We start from the raw sequence: 13,501 nt of genomic DNA, 5'->3' as shown, positions 1-13,501 counted from the left end.
AGTCCCTGAGAGGAGTGGCCCAGGAAGCTGCCCATCAACAAGTAGAGGGATCTCCAGGTAGCACCAAGGGTCCAGCTGAGAGTGTGACCAAGAATTTTAGTGGCATTCATTGTGTGGAGTTTTCTCCAGAAGGCTTTAGGTTTTATCCTTTATTAAGCACTTGCGATTGTGCTTAGTAATTATGCTTAAGGACTGAGGGGCCTGTGGGAACAGGTAAGTGATGGCTCAGAGGAATGGTGACTGGGAGAAATGAGGGCAGGGACCAGCACCTACAGGTCTTGACAGATGGGCTAACGAAAGCAGAGATGAAGAACGAGGGCTGTTTTTTAGGGAGTTGGATACTGAAGTATAAAATTTGAGAGCTAGATCCTGTCTCAGGGACTGTAAGCTCTCGGATGTGAATCTGAGAGTCAGTGGTGAGGGAGGAGAAGGGTTTTGGAGAGAGAGGTCATTGAGTGAAGGTTCAGTTGTCCACAAAGACACTGGAATTGGATGATGGGAGGATATGGGGTGAAAATGCACCTGTTAGTCGATAGTTCACTCAGGCTCTAAAATGTGAGCCTAGCCCAGGACGTAGAACTTGCAATGAGCGTGATCACAATCACATCATGGCACTCCAGCCTGGGCAGCAGAGCGAGACCCTGTCTAATAAATAAATAAATAAATAAATAAATAAATAAATAAATAAATAAATAAAATGTGAGACTGCTGATACAGAATATACAGTATCTTCTGTATCCCACGTATCAAATGCCCCAGAGGATTTCTCTTCCTACAAGTCTCTATCACAAGAGCTTGATGAACATTCTGGTGAGAACATGTGCTTGGGAATAAGGTGATCAGAGGTCACTCTACTGAGTGAAAATATATTCAAGGGATGTGCCCCAAGAAGGCCCCACAGAGAGCTTGAAAGAGTGGAAAGCTAGAAGGAGAGCCTAACCTTATCTACACAATGGTGCGGGAGTCTGTATAGCACAGAATTAACACAGTAAGGGCGCTTCTAACAGCTGCTGAGCTGCCCTGGCAAGCTGTGCCTTCAGAAGCCTAAACCAACTTTCTCATGTCCCAAGGAAGAGGGTAGGTTTAGAGTAACAGAAAATCTGGGCTCAAAGGTCTTCAAATGTTGCTTATTGAGTAACCTGCAATCTTCAGAAGTGTATGTCAAACCTAATACATTAATATATCAAAAGAGATGTTACCACTTACAGTTTATTATCTTTTACAATAATTATTTGGGGCATGACCTCAGGGAAGAAAATTTCTCGGTAATGATATAGTTATCTTGGAAAATGATGACAGGCTGACCAGCAGTGTCCAAACTTTAATTAGAGCTGAAGTTATTGTGAAGAAATGCCAACTAAAAGGACATATCATGAGGTTCTAATTTTTTTTTGTAGGAAAAAAGGTAATTATGAACGGACAAGGCTCTTGCTGGCAATTCTGCAGATATTTTGGGTGCATATTATGCACTGAGGAGAATGAACCACAGTAACCAGATGTGCTGGGCTTAAGGTCAAAGCAGTGCTGGGTGAGCCAATGACACAAGGCACTTTGAGGTGCAGTAGGAATATATACAAAGACATGACAAAATCGAATATAAGTACAATATGTGCAGATATAAATTACAAAATCCAAAACATGGAAATCCATAAGAACAATAAATGAGTTAAGAGGTTATTTGCACACAGGTCAGGCCAAGTTTCCATTCTCACTTCCCTGCCTTTTTTTTTTTTTATCTTTAAGCCAAAGAATTATCAGAGTGAAGTAAAAGCTACAGTTGACAGAGAAGCAATCAACACAAGAAAAATGAACCAATAGTAAGTGTTTCAATTGGTATTTCCTTCTCTGTTCACTGACTCTGCTGCACCTGTTTGTTCCTAGCACTGAGACTCCATCCTCTCTTCTTTCACATAGCCGGTTATTTGTATGCCAATAAAAAGAAGGAAAAACTTTTATCTTCCAAAGCTGCATAGTTTTATTTACTATATATTAATAGCAATATAGTTCTATTTAATAAACTATATTTGCTTTCTCAAAAAATGATGAGTATATTATATAATAATTTAAAAATTTTTTGTAAGAATATCATGTTATGTAGAAAGAAATAGAGAGAAGGGTGGGAAAGAAACAATCTATCACTGTAAGACAACAATCACTTTTAGAATATTTCTGAATTTATATCTATACCATTTTATGTAAATAGTTGTATGCATACAAGTTATTCAATCCTGAGTCTGTTTTTCACTTAGTATTTCCTGTGCTGGTACTATTTTTTATCCTATCATGTTTTATGGGTACAGCATTGTTTGCTTAACCTCCCCCTTTCATGAGAATGCTTGCAATTATTTGTTATTATGACTTTATGATGAACATGTTTGCGAATTTTTCCCTTATCTAGAATTATTTCCCCCTTAGGATGGATTCCCAGAAATGAAATTATTGCATATAGCCATTGGCACATACTATGATCCATTAATAGCCCTTGATCTAGATAATGTTTAAAGTCCCCCCGCCGCCCCTGAGTTCAGAAGTTCAGTGAAACAAGCAGAATGAACCTGTAGTATTCACGCTGAGATATTTCACCCTTTCTATCACTCTTTTTGAAAAAATATTGGCTATCTTCTGCATCCCTTCAATTATATGATAATTCACGAGGAAATATAATAGTTTATTAGACTACAGGTGTGATAAAAGTTTGATAAAATATTTCTCTGTCAAATACTTTGTACATCTATACTTAGGAAATTGAACAGATTGCATTATCAACTGAGCACTGTAACCAAGGCCCAGTAAAGTTCAGATACTGCACTGGCTAAGAAAATATCCACTTCTCAAATGCATTAGTGTAGCATGTCTGAAACTTCAGCCATTTGCATGCCATCTTCAAAATTTTTGCCAAATCTGCAGATTACCTGTAATATTATTTATTTAATCATTTCCTTAAAATCAATAGTAAATTAGCTCAACTTCTTACTTAACACTTTCCTAAACAATAGTATTCATGAAATTCTAGGTTTTATAAGCAAATTATGTTAATTTATATTAAGCTAGCAAATAACTCAAAATTTTAAAGTTTAGACATGTACTGCCTAAAATCAGTAGTATGTATACCATACTTAGGAAAAGTTGTATTTATATGTACCTGATATTTAAGTTATAATCATCTCTTCTTTTCTTCAGACATAGAAGAATGATAGCACCAGATAATATTCTTTCTTTTAAGTTTGTCTACCCCACAGTTCTCTATAAATAAAGCATATTACAACATTCTGCAAAAATAGTTGTCACCATCAATAACAAGAAATAAAGACTCCCCCATATAGAGAGGCAACAAATACAATACAAAATACAAAAAACAAAAATATGGAATGTATTTTCACCAAAAGTTTAAATGCTGATTCCTTTAAGAGTTCTTCAATCCATAGATATTCAAAATTTCAAGAAAGAAAATAATTTACAATGAACAGCTTATGCCAAAAAGCCATCATTCTCTGCAATAGATTAGAGAACAATAAAAGCAATTCATGCCTTGTGTTCATGGGAAAGGGATCAGTAAAATTGTTTGGAATAGGAGGACCAATGGAATTTCAGAAATATCTTGAAATGCACCAACTTATTCTTAAGGAAAACTTCAGGCTCTAAATCCAAACCTAGATCACATGGCATTTGCTGGGAGGTATTGTTACAGCTTAACACATCAGCCAAGCTCATCACCGTATTATTTTATATGATAATGCTAATATCCATCATAATTTACACATGCCTTTACAGCTTAAAATAGATTTTGAAAAGTTTAAAGTAATTATTGGCTTCCTACTCATGCAGATAGAGATGCTATACAATTTTGGTGTCTTCTTGGGGGAAGAATTTGAGAGATTTATCTCAGATTTAAAAGATCTTTGATATGGGGAATGAGTTATTTCTAAAATAATTTTAAGTATTTTGTTTCTCTTGAGGCTTGAGGTTGATGGGGTGGGAAGGAGGTGGGAAGAGAGAAGTAAATTATTTCGGTCAGCAGACAAGGACTGGACTTGACATTGGTTCTAGAGTCTAGAGTGTATCCCAAGTGCAAAAATTATACCCCAAATTAAATGGATATTGTTTCTTATAAGAGAATTAGTGGCACAAAGTAAAAAGAAAGTAAAAGAGAGAGAGAGAGAGAGAGAGACAGAGAGAGAGAAAGAGAGAGAAGTATATATTGCAAACAGAGATGCCATTATATTGTGGCATAAAGTCCTCTCCTTCCTGATCCTGCTCTGTTTGTACCCTCACGCATCCTCAAATCCCAAACCATCTTAAAGGTTTTAATTTGTGGCTTTCCAAAGTACTCTAAAGTACTAATTTCAAACACTAGAATTTTTTAATGAAAGGACTCTTTTAAATAGACATGCAAAGGAATTTAATTTTTCTAGACGCTTTGTCTCTAAACAATGCTTTCATGCACTCAGAATTCCCGTCAATTCTTCCCATATGAGATGAGTAAGTCTCCTGCCTTATCTACCTGTTTCCTAGCAAAATTACTGATGCTGTCATAAAAGTGGTAGTTTCTATTATTACCTATGTATTCCAGGCAAAAGTCATAGAGTTTTTTTTTTTCAAATAAATAATCCTAACAATCCTTTAATTAAACATCTCAATTAAGTGACAAGTAAGACCAGAAGCTCAGTGACTTAAGAACCTTGTTATTAAAATCTTATGAAAAACTGGTTTGCTTTCTCCCCTTCATAATGACTACAGTTTACTATTGTAGGTAACTCTTCCCTTCTCTCCCTCCCCTTCCCCACTCCACCCCCTTCACCCCACCAACTCACCCTTCCCTTTCTGGAAAGTTTCTATTATAGAAGTGCAAAGGTTCTTAGAGCTCCGAAGTTATTTAAATATAGAGAAGATCAGCAGATGGAAACTGAGTCAACACTTAGGAAAAATACTTCCTCATATATTATGCCATCTACTGCGTTTTGTCATTTAAAGGATGATACTCACTTTTATCATGAAGAGGAAAAGTACTTTAAGACCAGCAAATCTAACTCTGAGCAGAGTTAATTCTGGTACAGCCTCTCTGAAATACACTGTTTCTCATAAACGGCTTCAGTTTCAGGAAGTAGGAATTTAAAAAAAAAAAAAAACCAATCCTGTGACTGTCTCAGAATATGGTTGTGTAATTCAATTCCGGGACTTTCAGCAATCTTGCACCATAAGACACACCCCTTTAGGAATTGCTTCGGTGAAAGGTATTCTGGGAGCTGTATTACTATAGAAAAGTTCCTTCTCCTGATGAAAGTGCAAGAAAAACTTATTATTTAGACTAAGAATGGAGAGTCCTCTTAGAGCCAAGAAGAGAGAATGTCAGTAAGAAACAATGAATGTGACATTGTTGAAATCTGTTAGCAAAAGACAGATGCACATTAAGGCTTCATTCTGTGCTCTGTCTTAGAAGTGAGCTTGTTATCACAGAGACACATATATTGCTAGGTTTATTTGAATTGGAAAATAAAGTTAGGACTTTTTGGATAGAATATCTGATTAGGCTGACTAGTTTGACAGTGAAAAGTGTCTTATTGAGTTACACAGTGGACATTGTCCTTCAATGGAAAAACTGAAAACTGCAACTCAAAATTTTGACAAAAAAAAAGTACATAAGATTTCTAAATGTCAAAATATATTTTATTGGAAAAGTTATTGACATGAACAATATTTTAATTTTCTCAATCCTTTTTGAGCTGCTGGGTTAAAGAAGTTTCCTCTAGAGTGAAGGAATAATAGGTTTTATTAATAGTAATTTGATAAATTTTGGTAAAGCCTTTGGTATACTTCCTAGAAACTGAGAGAGAGAAGGACTCCAAAAGCTGGGTCATAAATGCTTTGGCAAGTCAATTGTTTACAACAAAATAGGAGGAAATAATTGAATAGTCAGTTGCTAGATCACTTAAAACACATTTTTTTTTCTGGGATAGATCGCTATGTAATGTTTAATATATGACCTTAGAAGTTTAAATAACCAAATGGCATTGCTATAACAAAATTCTATCTCTATTTATTTATGTAAACACAGTTCCTCTCCTCTTCTATGTGTATATTTTTGTGGAATGTTGTTTTATTCCAACTATAAGTGACATTCATCTGTGAATTAATTTTTTAAAACTCCAGAAATCTTATTGAGAAGTGACTTTTGAATAAATTTTATCACTTAATATTCATCAAAACATATCATTTTTGTCTTTTTCATCAATTATGAATCAATACTTGTAAAATTCAATCTTTAAGAAAGTTTAATACTTAGAGTCTATGGTCACAAAAAATAGAAATGTTTAATTTCTTTTTTCTTTTCTTTTTTTTTTTTTTTTTGAGGCGGAGTTTCGCTCTTGTTGCCCAGGCTGGAGTGCAGTGGCACAATCTCGGCTCACTGCAGCCTCTGCCTCCTGGGTTCAAACGGTTCTCCTGCCTCAGCCTTCCGAGTAGCTGGGATTACAGGTGCCTGCCAGCACGCCCAGCTAATTTTTTGTATTTTTACTAGAGGTGGGGCTTCACCATGTTGGCCAGGCTGGTCTCGAACTCCTGACCTCAGGTGATCTGTCTACCTCGGCCTCTCAAAGTGCTGGGATTACAGGCATGAGCCACCACACCCGGCCAGAAAGGTTTAATTTAAATATGTAGTTTTTTTGAGAGACATGATGCCCAGGCTGGAGTGCAGTGGTGTGATCTCCGTTCACTGCAACCTCCACCTCCTGGGTTCAAGCGATTCTCCTGCCTCAGCTTCCCAAGTAACTGGGACTACAGGCACCCGCCACCACACCCAGCTAATTTTTGTATTTTAGTAGAGACAGGGTTTCACCATATTGGCCAGGCTGCTCTCGAACTCCTGACCTCTGGTGATCTGCCTGCGTTCGCTTCCCAAAGTGCTGGGATTAGAGGCTTGAGCCACTGCACCTGGCCTACATATTTTTACTGTAAAGAAATATGACAAAAACTTTCAAGTATAGAAACTATTTTATACTAGGATAAACTTCTATGGATGAAGTGAAATGAAATAGAAGCTTAAGGAAATACAGGAATGATATAAAATTTCTAATTGTTAAAAAAGATACTGTACATGTGTCTTTATTTTTAAATTTTTTAAATTTTAAACTTTTTTGAGATAGGGCTGTCACTCGGGCTAGAATGCAGTGGCACAATCACAGCTCACTGCAGCCTTGACCTCCTGGTCTCAAGTGATCCTCCTGCTTCAGCCTCCCAAGTAGCTGGGACCACAGGTGTACACCATCACCCCTGGCTAATTTTTGTTTTTGTTTTTTGTTTGTTTTTTGTAAAGACAGTGTTTATCCGTGTTGCCCAGACTGGTCTCGAACTCCTGGGCTCAAGTGATCTACCCATCTCAGCCTCCCAAAGTGTTGGGACTATGGGAGTGAGCCACTGCACCCAGCCTGTTCATGCCTTTTTAAATGGACGATGGGGAACATCAAATCACTAGGATATAAAATTTGTGTTGGATACATTTAAAAGAGTAATGTATGAGTTATGTTTATTCAATATCAGATTTAGACCCTTTGTATCTAAAGTTATAATGAAAGATGAATATTGACTTTATGTGAAGGAATTATTGTCTTTGCAAAATTCTATTTGGGGGTAGGCGAGTAAAAATGTTGGAAATACAGTGTTTAGGATGAAGGGCTGTACATTTCAGAGCCTAAAAAAGGGCACTGTACACTTGAGTATGGAGAGAGAGGCAATGGCACTGATATAAGAGGAGGGATCTCATACGAGATATTATCTTCCTTACAGTTTGGACAACAGTCAAGATTGTCTTCAACAGGGATTCCTGGTAAGATCCTTAGAGTCATGTAAAACACAAAGACAAAATGTCTCATTTATAATCCAGTGGTGAATTTTAGTAAGATTTCAAAGATGGAAGTTTCATTACACAAATTTCAACTATTTTAAGTGATTGAGATGTACACCTATATAAGGAATACATTACGACACACAGGAAAACTGGCTGCAGCATCATATTCATTTTGATTTTCTAGGTTTTATCATCTTGAATATAGAATATAAAATGCTGATACAAGCTGATATCATTTGTTCATCTCAATAACATGTTTAGAGAATCTTTTGTGTCAAGTGCTACATTGGTGCTACAGATTCAGACTGTGCACACAAGCAATGCACTTAAGGCAATCACAGTGATTGATGGATTAGTAGTGATGTGGCCAGAAATTAGTTGGAAAAAATTGGCAAGAGTTGGCTCATAATAGGAGGTCTTTGTGTTTCATTTTAAGGAGTTTGGATATTTATATTGAAAACATAGAAAATTTGGGCCAGGCGCGGTGGCTCACGCCTGTAATCCCAGCACTCTGAAAGGCCGAGGAGGGCGGATCACGAGGTCAGGAGTTCAAGACCAGCCTGGCCAAGATGGTGAAACCCTGTCTCTACTAAAAATACAAAAATTAGCTGGGCTTGGTGGCGGATGTCTTAGTCACAGCTACTCAGGAGGCTGAGGCAGAGAATTTCTTGAACCCGGGAGGTAGAGGTTGCAGTGAGGCAAGATTGCACCACTGCACTCCAGCCTGGGCAACAGAGCAAGACTCCATCTCAAGAAAAAAAAAAAAAAAAACAGAAAACAGAAAATTTCAAAGAATGTAAAATCATAAAACTGTTTTAGAAAGAATACTTACTGTTGTGGGAAGGTTGGAGTATGGAGCAAGATTTATGCAAGGGAGGGATCCTGGTGGTGGGTGGATTAGGAGGCAAGACTGGAATTAGGAAAATGAGTTAGAAGAGTACTGCAATATTCTAGAGAGAAGTGATGACTGGGCTTAATTAATGACAGTAACAATGGAATAAAAAGGAAGGGAAAGAAATTTTAGGAAATAGAATCACAGGCCTAGGTGAGAGACACAGAAATATGGATAAATGACTTAGAGGCAGTCAAAACACTATAATTGTAGTTAGATATTACCAAAGGGGAATGTACAGGATAGAAAGAAGGCCACAGAGATGAAAGTTGGTAATACTGGCATTCATGCAGAAAAAGAGAGATCCATAGAGGAGATGGGTAAAGAACACCTAGAACAGTAGTAGAAAAACCAAACAAAGTATATCCTAAAAACAGGACTGGCAAGAGAATCTGCAGGGCCTCTTGTTCAAAAATATTAAGCATTTCAGGTTGGTGATAGCCGATACAAGCATGGGACTCTGAGTGCAGGGCCCTATGGATTGCACAGGTCACACACTCAGGAAAGCCTTCTTAAAAGCCAAGTAGATGGAAGTGACAGTGTCAATGAAGTGAAATTGGTCAACAAGAATAAATGATGCAGAGAAGTGAAGTAGGATGAGGACAGAAAAGTGTCCTTTGGCTTGGCAAGTAGGTCAAGGAGAGATATAACAAGAACAAATCAGTAAAGCAGTGGCAGAAAGCAGATGATGGAATATTTTTAAAATCCTAGGCCGGGCACAGTGACTCATGCCTGTAAACCTAGCACTTTGGGAGGCTGAGGCGGGTGGATCACCTGAGGTCAGGAGTTCGAGAATAGCCTGACCAACATGGTGAAACCCTATCTCTACTAAAAATACAAAATTAGCCAGGGGTGGTGGTGGGTACCTATAGTCCCAGCTACTCAGGAGGCTGAGGCAGGAGAATCACTTGAACCCAGGAGATAGAGATTGCAGTGAGCCGAGATCACACCACTGCACTCCAGCCTGGGCAACAAGAGTGAGACTCCATCTCAAAAACAAACAACAAACAAACAAACCTAGTAAGATGAATAAGTAGAGTCGGATGAGAATCTTCCAATTGAAGCCTAGATTAAGTAAAATATACAGGGGTACATACTTTGAGAAGGGGCTATATCCTTCCGAGGGTGCTTCAGCATTGTAGGGAGATGAATTCAAGGTCACCTTAACCATTTTAATATGTAATAAACTTGAAGGCCCCAGATATCAGAGAATAGTGACATTCTATGGGGATAGGAACTAGAGTGCCATTTTGGAACTTTCTTTTCAGATTTACATACCTAGTTGACAGCACAATGAGGATAAACACAAAGAAAGAATCAGAGAGATGGATGAGAAAAGAACTTAGTCCAGATGTGGCACTTGTCTGAGCCAAATTTTGCTATTTTACTTTATGAGGAAATAAAATCATTGTGTTAAAAATGTATACCTTATGATCCCTCATTAGTGGTTTAAAATGTTGTTCCTTGTTGGGAAGCTAGTAATTCATAGCATGGTGGTTCACACCTGCAATCCTAGCACTTTGGGAGGCCGAGGCTGGTGGATCACTTGAGTCTAGGAGTTTGAGAACAGCCTGGGCAACGTGGCAAAACCCCATCTCTACAAAAAATACAAAAATTAGACAGGCAGGTGTAGTCTCAGCTACTTAGGAGGCTGAGGTGGGAGGAGCCGAGGTGGCTGAGGCTGTGGTGAGGCATGATTGTGCCACTGCACTCCAGCCTGAGCAACAGAGACTCTGTTTCAAAAAACGAAATAAAATAAAAGTTAAGGGAAAAGTACTAACACTTGAAGTATAAAAATATAAATACTTAAATGTAACATTAAAGAAGGGGAGAGGTTTTTTTGTTTGTTGATTTTTACTAAAAATTACACTGACGAGTACTATTTGAGAAAGTTTAGATTCAACAAGGAAAAAATCAAGTTACTCGATTTGAGGGGAGTATACGACAGGTAGGAATAATGTACTCCCCCATATCAGTTCCTCCCATGCTTGCCTACATGGCCTCAAGCCCTCATAATGAGTGACTGGGGGCTTTAGGCCAGAATAACTTGAGGACTCTCATAATTGACTGGGACCCTCTAACAAAAGCAACTGTGTTAGCTTTTTAAATTGCTGCATAACAGGTTGCTACAAAGTTAGCAGCTTAAAGCAGCACTTATTAAACTATCTGTAAAATATATATAAATGAAGATGCATTTTACACATCTATAAATGGTGTCATAACTACAGCATGGATGTTATGTAAGTTTTTTAATAACTTAGAGGAAAAATAAAGGTTCTATGATATACAAAAAACCAAACAGCACTCATTTATTATTTCAAGATTTCTGTCAGTCAGAAGCCTGGGCACACTTAGAGCTGAGAGCACTGTACTTCTTATCTGAGGCTTGGGGTCCTTCGAGGTTTATTCAGGTTTTTGGCAGAATTGCAGTTGCAGCACTGAGGCCCCCATTTTCTTGCTAGCTATTGACTGGGCCACTCTCAGCTCCTAGATGCCACTGGAATTTCCTTGCCATGTGGCCTTCATAGGCAGCTCCTGCATGGATATTTGCTCCTTCCAGGCCAGCAGGAGCATGTGTCTTTGACTTCATGAAGGGTGAAGTCCTTTTACCTTTAATAACTCACCTGATTAGGCCAGGTGCAGTGGCTCACGCCTGTAATCCCAGTACTTTGGGACGCCAAGGCAGGAGGCTCCCCTGAGATCAGGAGTTCAAGACCAGCCTGGCCAACATGGTGAAACCCCATCTTTACCAAAAAATAAAAAAACTAGCCGGGCATGGTAGTATGCTCCTGTAGTTTCAGCTGAGGTGGGAAAATCGCTTGAACCCAGGAGGTGGCGGTTGCAGTGAACAGAGATCGCACCACTGCACTCCAGCCTGGACGACAGAATGAGACCCTGTCTCAAAAAAAGAAAACAAAAACAAAAACTCACCTGATTAGGCCCAGCCCAGCTGGATCATCTCCTATTTTGTTAACTCAAAGAAAGATAACTGATTATAAACCTAATCACGATAGTGATATTACAACATATTTATAGGTTCTGCCCCTTTTCAAGAGGAGATTATACAGACTGTGCATACTAGGGGGTGAAGACCTAGGGAGCCATTTTAGAATTCTGCCTCCCACAGCACCTTTCCCACAATTGCCTCCAGGGTGGGACAGAAATGACGGCCCAAACAGGCTGACTCATTCCTCTCCCTGCACCCTTGAGGGGCCATGTCTTTAGGGGATCCACTTTTCTCCTCACCATCTGACTGTTTTCTTGAGAGCCTGAATTTTGTTGTAAACCTCCATCATATGAAAAATATTGAGGCTTTAAAGCATTGAGACCTGTCTCTTGGATTTCTCTTACTTGACTCTTCTTTAAAAAGCTGTATGTGTGTGTAACTGTAACACATGAAGATAATTACAAAAAGCCAAACTATTGGAAAAAGGACACAATGAGAACTCTCTGCCTGACTCCAGCCTTCTGTCCTCTGTCAGCCATGTTCTCCTCAGAATTAACCAAGATTATCCATTGTATCTCCTTGGATAGTTCACATATTTATGTTTTTCCACAAATACTAGCATTTTTGTTCTGCACTCTGTGTTTTCTTTAGTAGTGCGTCCTTCACACATAGATTTAAATTGCTCATTTTATTTATTCTATTTTTTTTTTTTTTTTGAGACAGAGTCTTGTTCTGTTGCCCAGGCTGGAGTGCAGTGGCATGATCTCTGCTCACTGCAACCTCCACCTCCCATGTTCAAGCGATTCTCATGTCTCAGCTTTCTGAGTAGCTGGGATTACAGGTGCATGCCACCACTTATGGCTAATTTTTGCATTTTTAGTAGAGACAGAGTTTCACCAGTTTGGCCAGGCTGGTCTCAAACTCCTGGCCTCAAGTGATCTGCCTGCCTTGGCCTCCCAAAATGCTGGGATTACAGGCGTGAGCCACCGGGCTCGGCTTTAAGTTATTAATTTTAATTGTGGTCACTTGACTTCAAGAACAGGGAAGAGGAAGAGATTTGGGCTGCTGCCTGTCCCTCATTTAGGAACTAGTGGAAAACGATTTAGGTCAGCTATCTCAGGTGATTCTAAATGTTTTCACATGTTAGCAGAGAGCATCCACCATGAGGCGGTGAGACACACTTGAGCTGAACTGCACGTAACTTAAACGTCAGGGCTGGGCAGGGGAGAGTTAGACAAGTGTGGGTCTCAGGTGCTTAGAATGCCTTGGACAGAAAGCAAGGTCATATAATTCATTTATCAGCAAGTAATACAAACATGCACCTTTTTTTTTTACATGGTGTGATTGTATTACCACAAATTAGCTGCTTTTATTTTTTATGTTAAATAACATACAGTAGGCATTTATGTACATCATCTTAATTATGGGCTAGCAAAAATATCTAAAACTCCTAAGATTCTTGCCATGGAAAAACTTTGTATTTCCAAACAACCAAGTAACTTAATTAGAAATTATGTTGATCCATGTCATGGGGATGGGGGATGATGAAAAGAGGAAGTGATGGCATGCCATTAATTGAATAGGAGAGCCAAGATAAATTTTTACTTTTTTAAAACATTAATATAATTTAGAAATTTCAAGTTGTTCAAAGCTGGATAGAAATATAACGGATTATGGGCATTTTATGTTATTTTCAAATTAAATGATGAGTCATTGGTAATTAAAACAGTAAATCCCTCCTTTCTGTATCAATAACACATGCCTACTGTTTTCGTCTACTCTGAATACAATCCTAGCCCAACTTTTAGGATAGTCATTTCCC

General features: G+C 38.4%; 1 protein-coding gene across 5 annotated transcripts in view; it reads right to left on the bottom strand.

The window, feature by feature from the left end:
• ALPK1 (alpha kinase 1) overlaps positions 1-13,501 on the bottom strand; it is a 157,791-nt gene that overhangs the window by 141,842 nt on the left and 2,448 nt on the right. For 3 of the 5 annotated variants that reach the window (XM_032145537.2, XM_032145552.2, XM_032145553.2), the window contains exon 1: positions 4,984-5,059. The exons of the other annotated variants lie outside the window; for them this stretch is intronic. The gene's annotated coding sequence lies outside the window, so the exon portion shown is untranslated. Of the gene's footprint in view, positions 1-4,983; positions 5,060-13,501 lie in introns of those variants that run through there. 5 annotated transcript variants of the gene reach the window in all.

Source organism: Hylobates moloch, unplaced genomic scaffold (genome assembly GCF_009828535.3).
Source record: "Hylobates moloch isolate HMO894 unplaced genomic scaffold, HMol_V3 SCAFFOLD_3, whole genome shotgun sequence".
NCBI lineage: Eukaryota > Metazoa > Chordata > Mammalia > Primates > Hylobatidae > Hylobates > Hylobates moloch.
This window is presented reverse-complemented; position numbering and strand designations above follow the sequence as displayed.